This window comes from Prionailurus bengalensis, chromosome C1 (assembly GCF_016509475.1).
Source record: "Prionailurus bengalensis isolate Pbe53 chromosome C1, Fcat_Pben_1.1_paternal_pri, whole genome shotgun sequence".
NCBI classification, from domain to species: Eukaryota; Metazoa; Chordata; class Mammalia; order Carnivora; family Felidae; genus Prionailurus; species Prionailurus bengalensis.
Window position 1 is genome coordinate 163,713,585 of NC_057345.1, and position 17,674 is coordinate 163,731,258.

The following is a 17,674-nucleotide window of genomic DNA, read 5'->3' on the forward strand; positions in this document are numbered from 1 at the left end:
TAAGCTCATTTGCATCTTGGGGCCTTACACTTGTAAGCCCTCCTCTCCCCTCTCCTACACTCATCTCCTGGTTCCTTTTCATTCTTCAGTTGTCAGCAAAAATCCTCCTCCTCATGCCCCATCTCTGTGCCTATTTTCTTTTATGCACAGCACATGTCCCCACTTGACATTCTTTTACTTAATGGTTTATGTACTTGTGCGTCCCCACTAGAATTCAAACTCCATGAGGACGGGGACCTTCTTTCCTATGGTCACCTCAGCATCTATAACAGCCTCTGACACTTGGTAGGTGCTCAGTAAATGTGTTGAGTGAAAAAAAAAATCAATATCTCCTAAAAATTCTTCCATAATATAACATTCCCTTAAGAGCTTCAGATTGTTTCCTCTCAAATAGTGAGTGAGAAATGCCAAGAGGAGACTTGCACCCTCTTCTTGGGAAAGTTCAAGTTAAAAGGGAACTTTCTGGGGTGGCTCAGTCGGTTGAGTGTCCAGCTTTTGACTTCGGCTCAGGTCATGATCCCAGGATAGTAGGACTGAGCCCTGTGTTGGTCTCCACGTTGGGCGTGGAGCCTGCTTGCGATTCTTTTTCTTTCTCCCTCTGCCCCTCCCCTGCTTGTGCACACAGGCATGCCCACGCATGTGCTCATGCGCTGTCTCTTTCTCTCTGTCTCAAAAAAAAAAAAAAAAAAAAAGACATGTAACGGGAACTTTTCCAGAGGAAGGATGCCACAGATCTTCAGGGAAGCCTGTTAGCCCACCAGTGGATGCAGTGCAGGTAGCTTATGTAATTGGGCAGTAGGGAGAGAAAAATGGGCTTAAAAAGTCAAAAGTAAACAATCCGATCAGAAAGGGAGAGGAAGAAAAAAAAAAGAAAAGAGGTTAGAGTGGGAGAGAGCCAAAGCATAAGAGACTCTTAAAAAATGAGAACAAACTGAGGGTTGATGGGGGGTGGGAGGGAGAGGAGGGTGGGTGATGGGTATTGAGGAGGGTACCTGTTGGGGAGAGCACTGGGTGTTGTATGGAAACCAATTTGACAATAAATTTCATATATTGAAAAAAAAAAAAGGGAGAGGAAGAAATAAGATAAAGGAAATGAGGCCAGAAAAGATCAGGGAGAGGTTGTGTGGTGGACTGGGGAGAGTTCCAGCTGCATCGAGGGCTACAGGAGACTTGAAGGCCACACTGCAATGGTGACACACAAGTCTGGGATGTGAAGGTGCTTCCTGCCCTTCCTCCTCAGTGAGCGGTCTCAGATGGGTATCAACTTCTTGAAAGAAGGAAATTTAAGACTGCATGAGACTGCAGAGATCGAAGTTCTCACTGTCACTTACAGATGAGGAAATGGGGGTCCAGGGAGGCTAAGCGACCTGCTCATATCACACGGCTGGCAGCAGCAGAGCAGGAGCCACAAGCCCGGTCTCCTGCTCTGCAGTCCAGTGTCATTACCGCCGTAAGCTTCATTTTAGGTTGTAAAGGAGGATTTCACTTACTTCCTTTCTATAAGCATAAGGAGACAGAAGAAAGAAAAGGTGTAGGGAGAAGGCTGTGGTGTGGAGGGAAGAAGGTGAGGGAGGGTATGATTTGTGTTGCTGTCGGGGCCATTATTATAATCAAAGGCCAAAGGTAAATGGATTAAAAATCCACAGCAAAGAAAGACAATCATAGTTCTGGACTTCAAAGAGAATTAAAAAAAATTTTTTTTAATGTTTTGTTTTATATTTGAGAGAGAAAGAGATAGAGCGTGAGCAGGGGAGGGGCAGAGAGACGAGACAATCTGCGTGCTGTCAGCACACAGCCCCATGCAGGGCTCGAACTCACAAACCACGAGATCATGACGTGAGCCGAAGTGGGACACTGAACCAACCCAGCCACCCGGGCGCCCTGAGAATTTTAAATGTGTATTTCATCCCCATTCAAAACACAGACCAACTGAGCTTAACGGTAGAGTAAAACAAAATCAATAAGCTCTTGAACCAATCAGGTAAAGAATCCTCCATATTAATGTACAGGAAAAAAAACAAAAAACAAAAACACCACCACAAACAGACAGAAGATTATAAAACAACAGCACAGTTTTTACCAGTCTGGGAAAAGCAGTAAAGGACCACAGCCCACGACCCTCCCGTGGCAACCCCAAATCAACACAGAATGAATCAGGAGAACAGCAACATGTATAAAATATGAGAAGCCTTGTTTGCTTATAATTCTGGTTTCCCAAGTTGTGTTTCCATGACTACCTGTTATAGTATAGTTTTTGCCCTGATAGTAGAAAGATGTTTTAGAATACTGGTTCCTCAATTCTCAAACACCTTCCTCAATAGCAACATGCCCTCCCTTATAGCTTCTTAGGGGGAATGAGAAACCATGCCAGGTTAAATGTGCGCATTTATTGTGTGAGGAAATCTACTTTCAAAATGTTAAAATATGAGAATTACATTATTTAAAACAGCAGAAACAAAGAAACTTCCCTCTTCCCCCAAAATAATGAGTACAGTTACACAGGTTTGATCGAATTTATTTTTTTTTAAGTTTATTTATTTATTTTGAAAAAGAGAGTGTGTGTGAATGGGGAGGGGCAGAGAAAGAGGGAGAGAGAATCCCAAGCAGGCTCCATGCTGCCAGCGCAGAGCCTGATGCGGGGCTCAAACCCATGAGCCGTGAGATCATGGCCTGAGCCAAAATCAAGAATTGGACGCTTAACCACCTGAGCCACTCAGGCACCCCAGAGGTCTGATCATTTAAAAATAATCTCAGAAACACAGGGAAATTAAAAGCAAGTTTTGTACCGTTCGACACCCTATCAATATAAATTAGTGTAATCTTACTGGGGACAAATTTGCAATATATTTCCATACGTTTTGGCAGCTTGGCATTCATTCATCCTTCTTATACTGATGCCCTTCAATTTTTGTTTGGAGACCCCTCTCTCCCTCACTCTCAGAGCTGTGGGTCTGAGGCGTGTGCTCCCACTGCAGAGACAGGAAGAGCATGTGATTCAGGGTCAGCTAATCAGAGCCTTGCATTCATTTGGCCCCACATGCTTTTTTAGTGACGGCCAGTGAACTCATTAAAACCAAGGGAGCTTGTGGTCTGAGGCGAGGCCATTTCGGCTGGACGGGCTGGAGTTGGATCTGTGAGGATACGGGGGCTGGAACAGCCACACTCATCCTTTGACGACATGAGGTCTGAAAGTGAAACCAACGAGTGGGGAACTGGGGGTGGGGGAAAATCAGCTACTGATCCTGTTGGTTGAATACATCTGTACCACAGGTTAGCCCTGTTTCTGGGCTTTTATTTTGTACTAACAAACAAATTCTCTATTTTGTTTGAGATAGGACAGTCAGGTTTTCTATCACTGGCAATACAAACACTCCTGGGATGTGGAAATCGGTACTAGAAGCGAGTATTGCATGTGGCTAACCCTAAAATGCGCGGGTACCGATTTAAGGTCAGGTGCAGGCTAGTGCAGGCTCTCCTGGGCTAGTTGGCGTCCTTGTTATGTGATGGCAAACACCACCACTGCCACCTGTTGAATCCTTGGCCTAATACGTCCATGAGCCTACTGATGGTGCACCCCTAGAGGATCTGGAGGAAACATGTAGAATGTTGGCATGTGTGGGCTGTTTCTTGCAGTCTTCAGTAAGAACCACAGAAGAGAGATAATTTAGGCTGAAGCTTACTGAAGGCACAGAGAGGCAAAAAATACAACTCTCTGTTAGAGGCCTTTTTTTTGCCTGTGATCTGTAACGAAGATGGTTGAGGGTCAAATAATCTGGAACCTTGTGGTTTGGAAAAATCAAAATTTCTATGCTATGCTAACATTGGATAAAGTAGGGTCGAAAGGTAAGAACCCTATCAAGAAATACACCTGGAACACAGAAGCCCGATACCCCAGTGTCCCTCCAAAGACATTCTGTTAGGTCCTCTCATCTGAACATATGGCCAGTTACTTTCTTTGTGATACACTGGGATCCATTTCAAGAGCGAGGAGTAAATTATGAATGGTTCTACCAGCTCAGGACATTGTTTCAAATTGTACCTAATCAGAGACTAAGATTGAGGCCACAAAGTTGGAGAGTGGAGGATGGTTCATTTGGTGGGAGACAGAAGTGCCCAGACTTGGTCCCACATTTAAAGACTATGACATGTGGCCCCTGGGTGGCTTAGTTAGTTAAGTGTCCCACTCTTGATTCCAGCTCAGGTCATGATCTCCTAGTTGTGAAATCGAGCCCTGGGTTGGGCTCCGTGCTGAGCCTGCTGGGGATTCTCTCTCTCCCTCTCTGTGCCCTTCCCTAGCTTGTGTATGCACATGTGAGCATTTTCTCTCTCTCAAAATAAATAAGTAAACAAATACTAAAAACAAAAACGAAAACAAAGACTATGACTCAACACAATCTTGAGTTTTGGTTACATGGAGTTCAGGGATTGGAGACACCTACCAAATTTTTAAGGGCACTACACTAGAGGATAAAGTCCAAAACTAGTTAAAAACAGATTATGATTGGGGTGCCTGGGTGGCTCAGTCAGCTGAGCAACCAACTCTTGATTTCAGCGCAGGTCATGATCTCACAGTTTCATGAGTTTGAGCAGGGAGGAGCCTGCTTGAGATTCTCCCTCTCTCCGCCCCTCCCCTGCTCTCACTTTCTCTCTCTCTCAAAATAAATAAATAAACTTAAAAACAAAAAACATATTATGATTGCTCAAACCCTAAGGCAATCCCTAGATTCCTGATGACAATAGGTGGGTTGAGGAATAGGGGGAGGCCTGCTCTTCGAGATGGCTCTGGAAGATGGCAGAAACGGAAGATCCTCGCAGAGAGCAGAAGCAGGGTAAGCCACTGGCTGGCCAAAGTTCTCATCCCACTGTCAGCATGGGGAGAACTTGCTTGGTGGGTTATAAAATATGCTAGAGACTGGCGACCGATGTCTCATTCTCTCCTTGCCCAAATGGGAATTTAACCACAAGATTCCTCTACTGTTCTCCCCGCCGCCATTGTACGCTGGGTATCACACCATATTGGAGCCATACAGGCAGTTCTATATTTTCTACCAACTACGTTATAAAGAGTTTAAAATGGGAAATTATAATAATATCTTTAGGGGTGCCTGGGTGGCTCAGTAGGTTGAGTGTCCGACTTGGGCTCAGGTGATGATCTCGCCGCTCCTGAGTTTGAGCCCCACGTCGGGCTCTGATGACAGCTCAGAGTCTGGAACCTGCTTTGGGTTCTGTGTCTCCCTCTCTTTCTGCCCTTCCCCCTCTTGTGCTCGGTCTCTCTCTCTCTCTCTCTCTCTCTCTCTCTCTCTGTCTCTCTCTCTCAGAAAATAAACATTAAAAAAATAATATTTTACTTAACACACTATTTCAAAAATATCATTATAACATGTCCTCATAATAAAAAGTATTAACTAGGCATTTTGCATTCTTTTCTTTGACTAAGTCTTCAAAAATATATATTTTACACTGGCAACATTTCAGATGCTCAAGAGCCACTACCATACTTGACAACACAGCTCTAGATGGTGCACCCTGGTGGGAAGGAGCCCCGTTTTACTCCTCCTTTTCCTCGGTAGGATACACTGATGACACTTTCACACATAATCAAAATCAGTCCTGGGGAAGTCTCGGGGCTGCCCAGACACAGCCCCGGACTCTAGATTCAGGGCTAACAAGAGTTTGTCCTGCTTGGAGCCATCTCTTAAAACTTCTCGGGCTTGTGGCCAGAAGAATTAAAGACCCCAGTTGGCTTCTCCTTCCTAGACTCTTAGCGCTGACAATCCTAGCACAGGACTTGAATCCTCAGCCAAGATATACTGCATATGATACCTTCAAAGTGGGGGCTCAGAAAAGATCCGCAGACTCAAAAGCCTCCGTGGCTTTCCACTGTTCACCAGGTAAAATCTAGAGTCCCTGAAGTGACTAGCAAGGCCCACGGGGACCTGACACTCGCCCACTGATCCGCTTCCTGGACCACTGCTCCACCCCATCCCCCATCCCTTGTCCTAGGGCATTTAGGACCATTTTCTCCTGGTTTTGTGGCTTGCTCCCCTCACCTGTTCACATTCTGTGTTGCCTGTGCATGGTCTGCTTTTCCAACTAGAGAAGGAGCCCATGGAGCATAGTGTTTGCCTTGTTCACTGCTGTCCCCCCAGCTGCTTTAGATCACTATCTGGCATATCACCGGGGCTTGAAAAATAGTTGTAAATGGATTTTAAAAGCGTCCAACTCCAGGGGCACCTGGGTGGCTCAGTCAGTTGACCATCAGACTTCTGCTCAGATCATGAGCCCCGCATTGGACTTGCTGCTGCCAGTGTGGAGCCTGCTTTGGATTCTCTGTCTGCCCCCCGCCCGCCCACCCCAGCCTCTGCTTTCTCTGTCCCTCCCCTGCTCGAGTGTTCTGTCTCAAAAATAAATTTTAAAACATTAAAAAAAAATTAGGGGCGCCTGGGTGGCTCAGTCGGTTAAGTGTTCGGCTCAGGTCATGATCTCAGGGTTCATGAGTTCAAGCCCCACGTCGGACTCTGTGCTGACAGGTCAGACCCTGGAGCCTGCTTCGGATTCTGTGTCTCCCTCTCTCTCTGCCCCTTCCCCGCTCACGTGCACTCTCTCTCTCAAAAATAAATACATATTAAAAATACATTTTAATAAATAGATAAAAACATTAAAAAATTAAATAAAAGTGTCCAAGTCCAAGTTTAGTTTCATCCCTCATTGAACCTAAGGTTGGGGTTAGGCTGCCACAGGTTTGGGTGTAGGTCGGGAAGCACCAGGGTGGGGTAGGTTTGTGCTGGATTTGTTCCTCCCAAAGGTCCTGGGAAGGCTCTTGCTTCTCCTGTCATGTGGTGACACAGGACAGACATTTACAAAGACAACGTGGGGACCTGCCAACACATGTAACAGCTCTTTCTCAAGCAGGGCTATTTGCCAGTGTCAGGGATATGACAGAGCCTCTTACTTAAGTGAAAAAATGGCGAGGTGACTCCCTTGGTAAGAAGAAAAGGAGAACCACATCCAGAATGGAAGAAAGAGACCCAGCACCATCCAGAAAGAACATTCCCATAATGGTTTCATATATTCATACTCAACCAATCAGTATTTTATCCCCAAGGACCAGCTGTCCAGTACATTAGGTTCTGAGGACAAAACGGAAGGCCCTGTTTCTCTACACTGACAGTTTGACGTTTTTATTTTTTAATTTTTTTTAATGTTTATTTGGGGCGGGGGGAGGGAACGGCAGAGAGAGAGAGGGAGACACAGAATCTGAAACAGGCTCCAGGCTCTAAGCCATCAGCACAGAGCCCGAATGCGGGGCTTGAACTGGGAACGGCGAGATCAAGACCTAGGCCAAAGTTGGACACCCAACCAACTGAGTCACCCAGGCGCCCCCCAGTTTGACAGTTTTATACTCAGCAAATAACAACAACAAATGCTGAAGTTGGAACATCACTGATTTTATGTCTTTGACGGACAAATGCTTTTTATGTGTGGAAAGACCATTCACGTTTCCTTTGAAAGCACTCTCTCGTCTTAGGTAATTTAATTAAGATGCAAAAATTTCCCAGTTGGTCACCAACATCCAATACAAGTGGCCCCCAAGGGGAAAACCCATGTGAAATATAGAGAGAAGTTTCTTACAACCCAAGGGGAAAACTAGTGGAAAGCCCCATTTTCACATCCTGCTGTGTATCCACTTGTATACACAATAGGGAGAATCTACTGCCATATGGATAGCCCTGGGTTCCTTTTGGTTGCTAATCATTAAGCATAAAGCCTAGGCTGGGGCCTTTATGATTATTTCTGGGGTGGGACAATAGCCATATTGTTCTTCATTCAGACTTCTCTAGATGGTTACCCAGTGTCTGTAGCTGAAGGACAGAAACCACGGGGACAGGAGAGCCTGTACTCGGGAAACAAGAGCCTATGTAACTCTGCACCTTTGGGCCTGACGTCACCCATCTGAACACTGCAGGAAGGGCTCCATGACCCAAGACTTCCCCTGGGACCCCTGACTGCACAGAAGCCAGGCCTGGCTGGTGCAGCTGTTACCTGGAAAAGGCACGCCCAACCACTCTGCATGTGGTCAGGAAATGGAGGCATTTGTGGGTGTCAAAATAGTGGGGGCCTTTGGGGACTTCACACCTGGGGACCGGAGACGCTAGACAATTTGCAGTGTCCCCGACTGTCCCACTCAGTGAAGAATTGTCCCATACAATTTTCAAAGGTCCTCTTAGAGACTGATGTAGGAAAGAAAGTGTTTCTAGTGATCTGATCCCAGACCTTGGCTCCATGTTAAATATAAACTCAAAGTAATTATGGCACTGTTGTATTAGCCCCTGAATGTTCCAGTAATGCAACCGTCCTATAAATGAAATACTAGGTTTTGCTCAGTTTTACTAACAGGTCTTCACCCCTCTTGGCAGATCACGTGCCCAAAGGCATTGCCCCTGGAGGTACGTAATTCTCTAACCCTTATCCAAGTTAGTGTGAAGGTGCAGTTGCCCACTGACGGTGGTTACAGGTGGAGATGTAAACACCCAGCCAATTACTTCATTTTGTTTGCTAATGAGTTGTATCCGATCCCTTACAAATTGAAGTTATTTAATAATAAATTATGTTCCTTTTATTTCTCTCTCCTTTATAAATAAAGTTTATGTATTTTGAAAGAGAAAGGAGAGAGAGAGAGAGAGAGAGAGAGAGAGAGAGAGAGAGAAGAGAACGAGTGGGGGAGGGGCAGAGAGAGAATCCCAAACTGACTGCGGCACCAGCATGAAGCCCCGCTCGGGGGCCTGAACTCACAAACCGTGAGATGACAACTGAGCTGCAGTTGAGAGTCAGACGCTTCACTGACTAAGCCACCCAGGCGCCCCTAGGTCTCGTTTTAATTGCAGGTAAAGATAATATAGATTTTGGAGGAAATTATCTGTCAGGTCAGATTATTTCACTGATGCAGTTTCACTGAAGGTTGTGAAGTTGGCACTGGAAAATAGTGGAGTCGGTGCAGAGTCAGACAAGGCTGAGGGCCACTGTTCCTGGGCTTATGGTCAGGGATGCAGTTTGATGGTTCTGCTCATCTAGCCCAGGAGGGAGAGAAAGGAGCCACGGGGACCACAGCCGCTCACCTACAGTCCAGGGAGGGAATTGTGCACTTATTTCCAAACAGGTCACAGACGCACGGTGCTTCCTTCTCCTGTTTCTTAGCTGACTCTGCTTCTCTCAGTGGCTTGGCTGGAACAGAATTTATTCTACTTCAGTGACCCCAGATTCTGCTACTCCAAGAACTTTCTGCCTCCCATTTGGCTGCTCTGGATTCTCCAAATGCCTGGGAAAACAGACTGTCGGGAAAACACGTCCAGGTTGTCTCTGGTGGGATGGCTACCCTACCAGGACATGGGAAAGACAATGGAAAGTGATTCCTATGGGACCAAGTGCATGCACGTAGTTCTCTCAACTCCAAATATGGGTGCAGGGGCCATAGGATCAGGAAAGGGCATGATCGCAAGGGGTGTGTGCGTGCACACGTTTTGCTTTTGTTTTGTTTCGTTCCCTTTGCTCAGTGCTGACCACATGACTCCTTCCCCTGGCTCATGGAACTGCTTAACTCAGCCTTGGACCATTTTATTCTGCTTCAGGACCATTCTGACAGTATGATTGATCAGTTGGCGGTTTATGTAAAAAGCAACTCCACAACTACATTGAAATATCGACTAGTGCACCTGAAACGGTTACAAGATTGCACGTCAATTATTTTTCAGTGAAAGAAAAAACAAGATAAATAAGTAATGACTAGTTTGGGAATAACAAACCACAAAGATTTGAGGTATAAGAACTATGTGTGGTTTATATTTTTGTAGGACACCCTCAGGAAGATAAATGGGCAGAGTTAAAAAAGAAAAAAAATACCTCCATGGCCTCTCCCTGCCTCATCCCGACCACCATTAAAAAAATAAAAAATAAAACAAAACAAACAAACAGCCAAACCCCCCCGAGCCCAGGCTGCTTGTTACTCTTGGCTCCTAGGAGGCAGTTGTGTTTTAGGCAAGGCAAATAAGTAGCTGCCTGGGGACTGTGGCTAAGGTCAAGAACAGCGTGCTAGCATAACCTCCACTTCTGCTAACAGCCCCTGCCAGGCTGAGCGCGGCCCCTCTCCAGCCCCGGGGCTGTCTTCCTTCAGATTAGCTTCTCCAACTTGACCCTGTGCCATCACCGCCTTTCTTACCCTTGACCTGGCCCCACACGCAACATCTCAGCCGGTCTTCTCAGCCAAAAAGAGAGACACGAAACAGGGACTTGCTTTCTAGAAATAAAAAATATTTTCTACGATCCTTTTATCTGCTTACACTACGTGTGTGTCCCTGCCTGCGTGGCTCCCTAGTGAGCAGGGCCATCGCTAGGGCTCCGATGCACAGCAGTCATCCAACAGAGACCTTCTACCCATCACGTGACAAGGGCTGCCGGTGACACGAGAGCGATCAAACAGACAACGCTCTCCACGCACGTGGAGTTCACATTCGTATCTGAGCTGATGACACGGTGGAAGGAAAACGAATTTATCCCCTGAATCGTGCAGCCCAGGTGTTCATTTCTGCCCGGCTCACCTTACACGGAGTAGCCTCACGAGGCTGACCTCCTGAAGGAGGCCTAATTCGGGCCCACTCCAATTTAAGTGCACAGTGCTCTGAAGTCCTTAGGTGGGGGTAGGCATTTTGGTTTGAGAACCATTTCCATACAATCATACTTGAGGGCATCCTGCCAGGCCAGCCCACAAACGTCTACTTAATTCATAGCGTGACTAACCAGACTTCATTTCCAAGCCTTCAAAGGAACGGCCTCAGAGATGATGGAGGGGTGAGGGCTTCATTACTCTGGTGCACGCTGGCCTCAGCCTCTACCCCCTGCCGCTAGGCTGCCCTGCAATTTCCCCACTCAGGACCCTGAGTGGCTTCTGTCCCTTCCCCACGATAAGATGATCTCACCAACATGGAAGGAAGAAACATGTTGTTTTGAAAGAAAGAGGAGCTGTTCACCCAAATGATGTTGAATTAGTGGGCGTTTTGTCGAGACAAAAGAATACAGAGGCACCTGCGTGGCTCAGTTGATTGATGTCGGGTCATGATCTCAGGGTTGTGGGATTGAGCCTAGAGTGGAGCCTGCTTGAGACTGACTCTCTCTCTGTCTCTCTCTCCTCCTCCCCCCCCCCCATCATTCTTTCTCTCAAATTAAAAAAAAAAGAAAAAGAATATATAGGGCTGTAGTGAGATCCTATGGCAGAATCACACTGTCTGGGGGGTAATTTCCTTAAGTTTCTCTTACCTTTTTTAGTTTTCTTCCTTCACTTAATATATCTTTTTCCTTATTAAAAATTCATACATGGAAATGTTTAGAAAATATAAATAAATTTTTAAATGACCCATAGTACTCAAAGAAACCAGTTAACATTTTGGAATTTGCTTCCAGTCTTTTTTCCTGTGTGTGTGTGTGTGTGTGTGTGTGTGTGTGTGTCTAAAATGGGATCATACTGGGGTGCCTCAGTGGCTCAATCGGTCGAATATCTGACCCTTGATTTCAGCTCAGGTCATGATCTCAGGCTCATGGGATTGAGCTCCAGATTGGGCTCCATACTGAGCATGAGCCTATTTGAGATTCTCTCTCTCTCTCTCTCTCTCTCTCTCTCTCTCTCTCTCTCTCCCCCTCAGCTCCTCTCTCCCACTCACATTCTCTCTCTCTCTCAAATAAAAAAAATAATAAAATGGGATCCTACTGTATATATGTAGTTTTATATCCTTTTTTCACACTTGCTCATATTATTAAATATTCTCCTAATGCAATTTTAATAGTTGAATATTTCATTTTATGTGTGGTCTATTACCTACGTAGCTAATTTTCATTGTTAAACATTTAAATTGCATCCAATTTCGCTGTTACAAATCCTACCAGGTTAACAGACTAAATATTTGTAGTCATTTCAGATTATTTTCTCAGGATACATGTGTTACAGTACAATTACTGGAATGGAAGATACAAAGTTTTCTCTTTTAATGATCCTGATACATATTGTTAAACTGTTTTCTCACAGCGGTAGCATTTCTTACCCCATTAGTACCTACTCCATTTCTTTTAAAAAAAATTTTTTTTATGTTTTTATTTTATTTTTGAGAGAGAGAGAGAGAGAGAGAGAGAGCGAGCACAAGCGGGGAAGGGCCAGAGAGACAGGGAGACCCAGAATCCGAAACAGGCTCCAGGCTCTGAGCTGTCAGCCCAGAGCCCAAAGTGGGGCTCAAACCCACAAACCATGAGATCATGACTGAGCTGAAGTCAGATGCTTAACCCACTGAGCCACCCAGGCACCCCCCTGGGTGCCTTCATTTCTTTTCAATATGTTCTATTATTAGCACTTTTAAAAATATTTACCAATTTGATAGATGAAAATTATACATATGGACAGTTTTGATTTTCATTTCTTTTATTAGTGAGGCTGGCAGTGTTTCATATATTTCTTGTCTTCTCCATTATTAGCAAATATTCTTCCATTAATTGTCTGTTATCCGGATTTTTTAATCACAAGGTTTTATTCTTTTCCTTATTTCTTCCATTTTTGAACCTAAAGATTACTTAAAAGTTCCACGACTTTCCATAGACAAAATAAAATGTCCTAACCTTTGAAGGACTGGATGGGTAAACAGTGACCCTTTCTGTACACCAATAAAGCAAATTTCATAAATTAAGGACGGCCTCTATTGCCGACAGATATACGCCTTCGTAAGAATTTTCTGAGATGGCGACAGTGGCTGATTTTGTGTGGCCTGTGAGAATTTTCACCATTTCCAGAAATGTCTCCATCTTAAGTCGGGAGGAGGGTGCCGGAAGTCTGGGCCCATCTCACTGTGACACATCTACCTCAAAGGCAGAAGTAGGAATGCTTGCTTATTGTTACACACATGCATCCGTGTGCGAAGCTCTAAAGTCCGAGTACAGAAAACAGTCATGATGACCCTGAGTCACCTCATTCCATCTTCACAAGACAAAAGTTCCCAGGAACTAAGGAGCGATGTGGGCTGACCCAATGAGTCTCCAAAGCTTCCTTTATCTTCACTGTCTTCACCAGCCATTAAACAAATATTTCGGAAGAAGTCAAATCTAGTTTAGAGGGACGCCTGGGTGGCTCAGTCGGTTAAGCGTCTGACTCTCGGTTTCAGCTCAGGTCATGGTCTCTCGGTTCATGGGCTTGGGCCCCGCATCAGGCTCTGCACTGATGGTGTGGAGCCTGCTTGCGATTCTCTCCCTCCCTCTCTCTCTGCCCCTCCCCTGCTTGCTTGCATTCTCTCTCTCTTTCTCAAAATAAATAAACACTTAGAAATCTAATTCAGAATTTTTTTTTCTTTAATGATTAAAAACTTGGTGACCAAAACCACTTCTGAGCATAGATCATTCAAAGTAACCACAGTTCGGTACCTCATGATTCACCCGAGGACCTGGGCTGGCATGCCATCCTCTGGCCTCCTTTCCACTGGGTCTTCCCAAGTCAAAGGCTCTTGCCCATTTCCTAAAGTACCCTCTCCCTCTCCTTGCCAACTTCCTACAGTTCCACTCAGAAGGTGTTTGATGCATCTAAGTGAGAAAGGCAGCCACTGTGGGGTAAAGTGCCTGGAGCATACTAAACACTCAACAGTGTCAGCTATCATGACTAAGTGAGCTAAGTGTCTCCATGGTTAGTGCTGCTTCATAAAGGAGGAAACAGAGCAGGAAAAGTGGCTCTTTCTGTTCACAGAGGGATAATTCAATGCAATGTGAGAATGAAGAATTTACCCTATTTGACAGTTGAGAAAAGTTGGGTACTAGTAATTCCAGTAACTCTGTTTTATATCATTCTACAGCTAGGTTTCAAATCCCCTCAGGACCATTTCAAAAAGCTGGTGTTGATCCACCTGATTTGTGACGGTCCCATTCTCATTCACCAGTGCTGCCGCATTTTTGTGCATTTCCAAACATCGCTAGATTCAAGGAACACAAATTCAGAAAAAAAAAATGCCCCAGCAACTTCCTAAAAATACTGTTTCTCCTAAAATTTAAAGAGAAATAGGGATTAGTAAATAGATTTTGTGCTCACTGCTTTGTCTTCATTCACCCGGATGGGCTCACTGCCCATCAGTAGGCTTGTCGCCATCCCTCCCAGGAGGAGGATAGGAAGCCACTTGTCTCAAAACCCTCCAAGGCAGAGAACAGGACTTCTCTTCTAGGGCACTAAGAAGATGCCCCAAAGCCCTTTGGGGTGGTCTCACCCACCTGGGGAATAGAAAACAGCGCTGATTTTCCAGGCTGCTTTATTCTCGCGGTTAAGGAGCAAACAGAGAGAACAGCAATGGTCTGAGAATGTTTTCGGAGGGGGTGCATAGTGAACTGAAAGAAAACAGGCTTTGAAGCAAGGTCTGATTTTTCTCTGAGCAAGTGAGGAAACAAAACCACGATACCTATCATTATGCCCAAGTTCGGTCACCACAAGATGAGGATGACACTGTGACGCAAAAGACAGCCGTGCCAAGAGTCAACTGAAGCTTCAGCAAAACTGAACACCACACCGAAAACACTCTGAGTATCCAGCTCTCGTCGGCAGGGAGCTCACGGAGAACCAATATGAAGATGGCCAGTGTGAAAGTTCATTTTCCAAAGTACAGTGGCTTCTGTACACACACCTTTCTACTCCTCTGAAACTTCTTCCTGCCTTGTACAAAATCCTCTGTGGAGGCACATGTTTAGCATTCTTCCCTAGCAGTGTCCGCTGAATTCCCTTCAACCTCTAACTGCACACCGCAGAGATAAGGGTTCCTTCTTTGGCTTTGTTCCCCCCTCATATCTTGAAAATATAGATGAGCTTCTAAATAATGCTGAGAGATACAAAAAGATGAAGTATCTCAAAATCTTTACAGGCATAAGCAACACACAAAAGGTTAAGCAATGGAGAACAAGAGCAATACACGTTCTACTCTGGAGTCGTTAAAGATTACTGTCGGTGACGTGTATATCCTCAGTTTCAAAAATGCCGACTTGAAGGGGTACCTGGCTGGCTCGGTCGGTGGAGCACGCGCCTCTTGATCTTGGGGTTGTGTGTTTGAGCCCCAATTTGGGTATAGTGGTTACTTAATAAAATCTTGAGGGGCTCCTGGGTGGCTCAGTTGGTTGTGCGTCTGACTTTGGCTCAGGTCATGACCTCATGCTTCGTGAGTTCGAGCCCCATGTTGGGCTCTGTGCTGACAGCTCAGAGCCTGGAGCCTGTTTCAGATTCTGTGTCTCCCTCTCTCTCTGACCCTCCCCTGCTCGTGCTTTCTCTCTCTTTCTCTCTCTCTCTCAAAAATAAATAAACATTGGAGTGCCTGGGTGGCTCAGTTGGTTGAGTGTCCGACTTTGGCTCAGGATCTCACAGTTCAGTTTGTAAGTTCGAGCCCTGCTTCGGGTTCTGTGCTGACAGCTCAGAGCCTGGAACCTGCTTCAGATTCTGTGTCTCCCTCTCTCTCTGTCCCTAACCCACTCTCATTCTGTCTCTGTCTCTCTCAAAAATAAATAAACGTTAAAAAAATTAAAAATAAAAATACAATCTTGCAATTTTTTTTTTTACTTAAAATGCAAATTTTAAAAAAGATTTAAATTATAATATGACTGTATCGTACACAACGTTACTCAGGAAAGTAACCGGTACACATTACTGCGCTGCTAGAATTTTGGGTTTTTACAAAAATAAAGTCCATGAAAGGACTAGGTCACCTCAGTGATTATTTTCCTTAAATGTAACTCCTCCCACCCCTGCTACTCCCCACAAAAGCACTCTTAAAAATATAAGTTCAGAATTTAATAAAAGTGAAATCAATTTTGTAATGCGTAAGTCTGGGAATATTAAAAATCACTATGAACTTAACAAAGTTATATATTTTAATTGTTTAAATGTTTACTTAATTTTGAGACACAGCGAGAGACACGGAGTATAAGCATGGGAGGGGCAGAGAGAGAGAGAGAGAGGGACACATAGAATCCAAAGCAGGCTCCAGGCTCCGAACTGTCAGCACAGAGCCTGATGCGGGGCTCAAACTCATGAATGGTGAGATTATGACCTGAGCTGAAGTCAGACACCTAACTGACTGAGCCACCCAGGCGCCCCAATAAGATTATATATTTTATTTTTATTTTTTTATTTTATTTTTTATTAAAAAAAATTTTTTTTTCAACGTTTTTATTTATTTTTGGGACAGAGAGAGACAGAGCATGAATGGGGGAGGGGCAGAGAGAGAGGGAGACACAGAATCGGAAACAGGCTCCAGGCTCCGAGCCATCAGCCCAGAGCCTGACGCGGGGCTCGAACTCACGGACCGCGAGATCGTGTGACCTGGCTGAAGTCGGACGCTTAACCGACTGTGCCACCCAGGCGCCCCAAGATTATATATTTTAAATCTCTCATTCTATTTTCCTTAACATAAATACAAAAGTAAAGTACTTAAAGGTTTAGGATTTACCCTTGAGATACTATAAACTATTATTATCTTCATGATAAAAGAAACTTATGAATCTATGGAAAAGGGAATAATATTTATAAAACATATTAGTAAAAGCACTGTATATGTTTGTGTATTGACATTCACAGGTCGTTCATTAATAAAAATATTTAAAGTATAATAAAAGGAAAGTTAAGAGTGGTTTTACTCAAACTTGCATTTTCCAAAAGGTATCATCTGAAAGTACCAAAGATTAAGTAGAAATCCACTCAAAAAAGAGTTCCATGGAATTCTCAGAAAGAGACAGTCGCAAAGGGTCATCTGAGGACATTATTTTAGCCTCAACTTTGAGAATCATTCAAACGGGGGAGTCAGTGCCCGATATTGACAAAGTGCAGTTTCTGGCTGGCAAGCTCAGATGCCAGCCCACCCTATCTGCCAAGATGAGTGGATGAGAAGTCATTTCATGAAGTCCTGCACAAACATGAAATGCACTGTAAAGGTCTGCGGCCATCCCTCCATCATTGCTTTGCTTGCTTAGGCTGCTGGCCAGCAGGTATAGCTCCCTCTGCAAAACTGTTTCAAAGTAATGACCCGGAGGAAGTGGTGTGCTGATACCATGAAAAAAAAAAAAATCCCTCAAACACAAAGATAGTTCAAAAAGCATCAGTATATGGCTCAGAGGAAACAAACAGCTCAGCTAATTTCAACTCAAAAGAAACCTGAGAGACCAGTTTACCTTGGCTGTAGCTACACACACACGCCGGAAAACTGAAGGGTGGCGATTATCTAGTGATTCTGTTTTGTGCCAAAGGGGATGAAAGGGCAGAGTTATCCATCCTGGGGTCAAGATGGAATAACAGAATATATCCCACTCCACAATGCTTCAGACACAGAATGACGTGTATATAAGAGGACTTCTTCACACTGTTCTCTCCTTGAGACAGGGAGGGGCGCCCTGGACCTCGGCCGGAATGGTTAAGTCTGATGTTCCTTCCTGAAGCCACTGGGAAATCAGAAGCTAATTCTGAGCCTCTCACACATGGTCTCTCCATCACTGGAGCCTTTCCATGGGTTTTCCTTCCACAGTGGTGTCTTTACAGAGCTAAGAGAGGAGCAGGGCATCTAAAACAGTTGTTTCCTGTGTGCATCGTGGGCTAAAATCCATCTACAATCTTTAAAAGATGACCAATACTGAATTT

The 17,674-nt window shown here is 44.7% G+C and overlaps 1 protein-coding gene across 4 annotated transcripts in view; it reads right to left on the bottom strand.

Moving 5' to 3' along the window:
* Nucleotides 1–17,674, bottom strand: part of WIPF1 (WAS/WASL interacting protein family member 1) — a 125,561-nt gene that overhangs the window by 44,423 nt on the left and 63,464 nt on the right. Inside the window, exon 1 of one of the 4 annotated variants that reach the window (XM_043577087.1) lies at nt 9,117–9,217. The exons of the other annotated variants lie outside the window; for them this stretch is intronic. The gene's annotated coding sequence lies outside the window, so the exon portion shown is untranslated. Of the gene's footprint in view, nt 1–9,116; nt 9,218–17,674 lie in introns of those variants that run through there. 4 annotated transcript variants of the gene reach the window in all.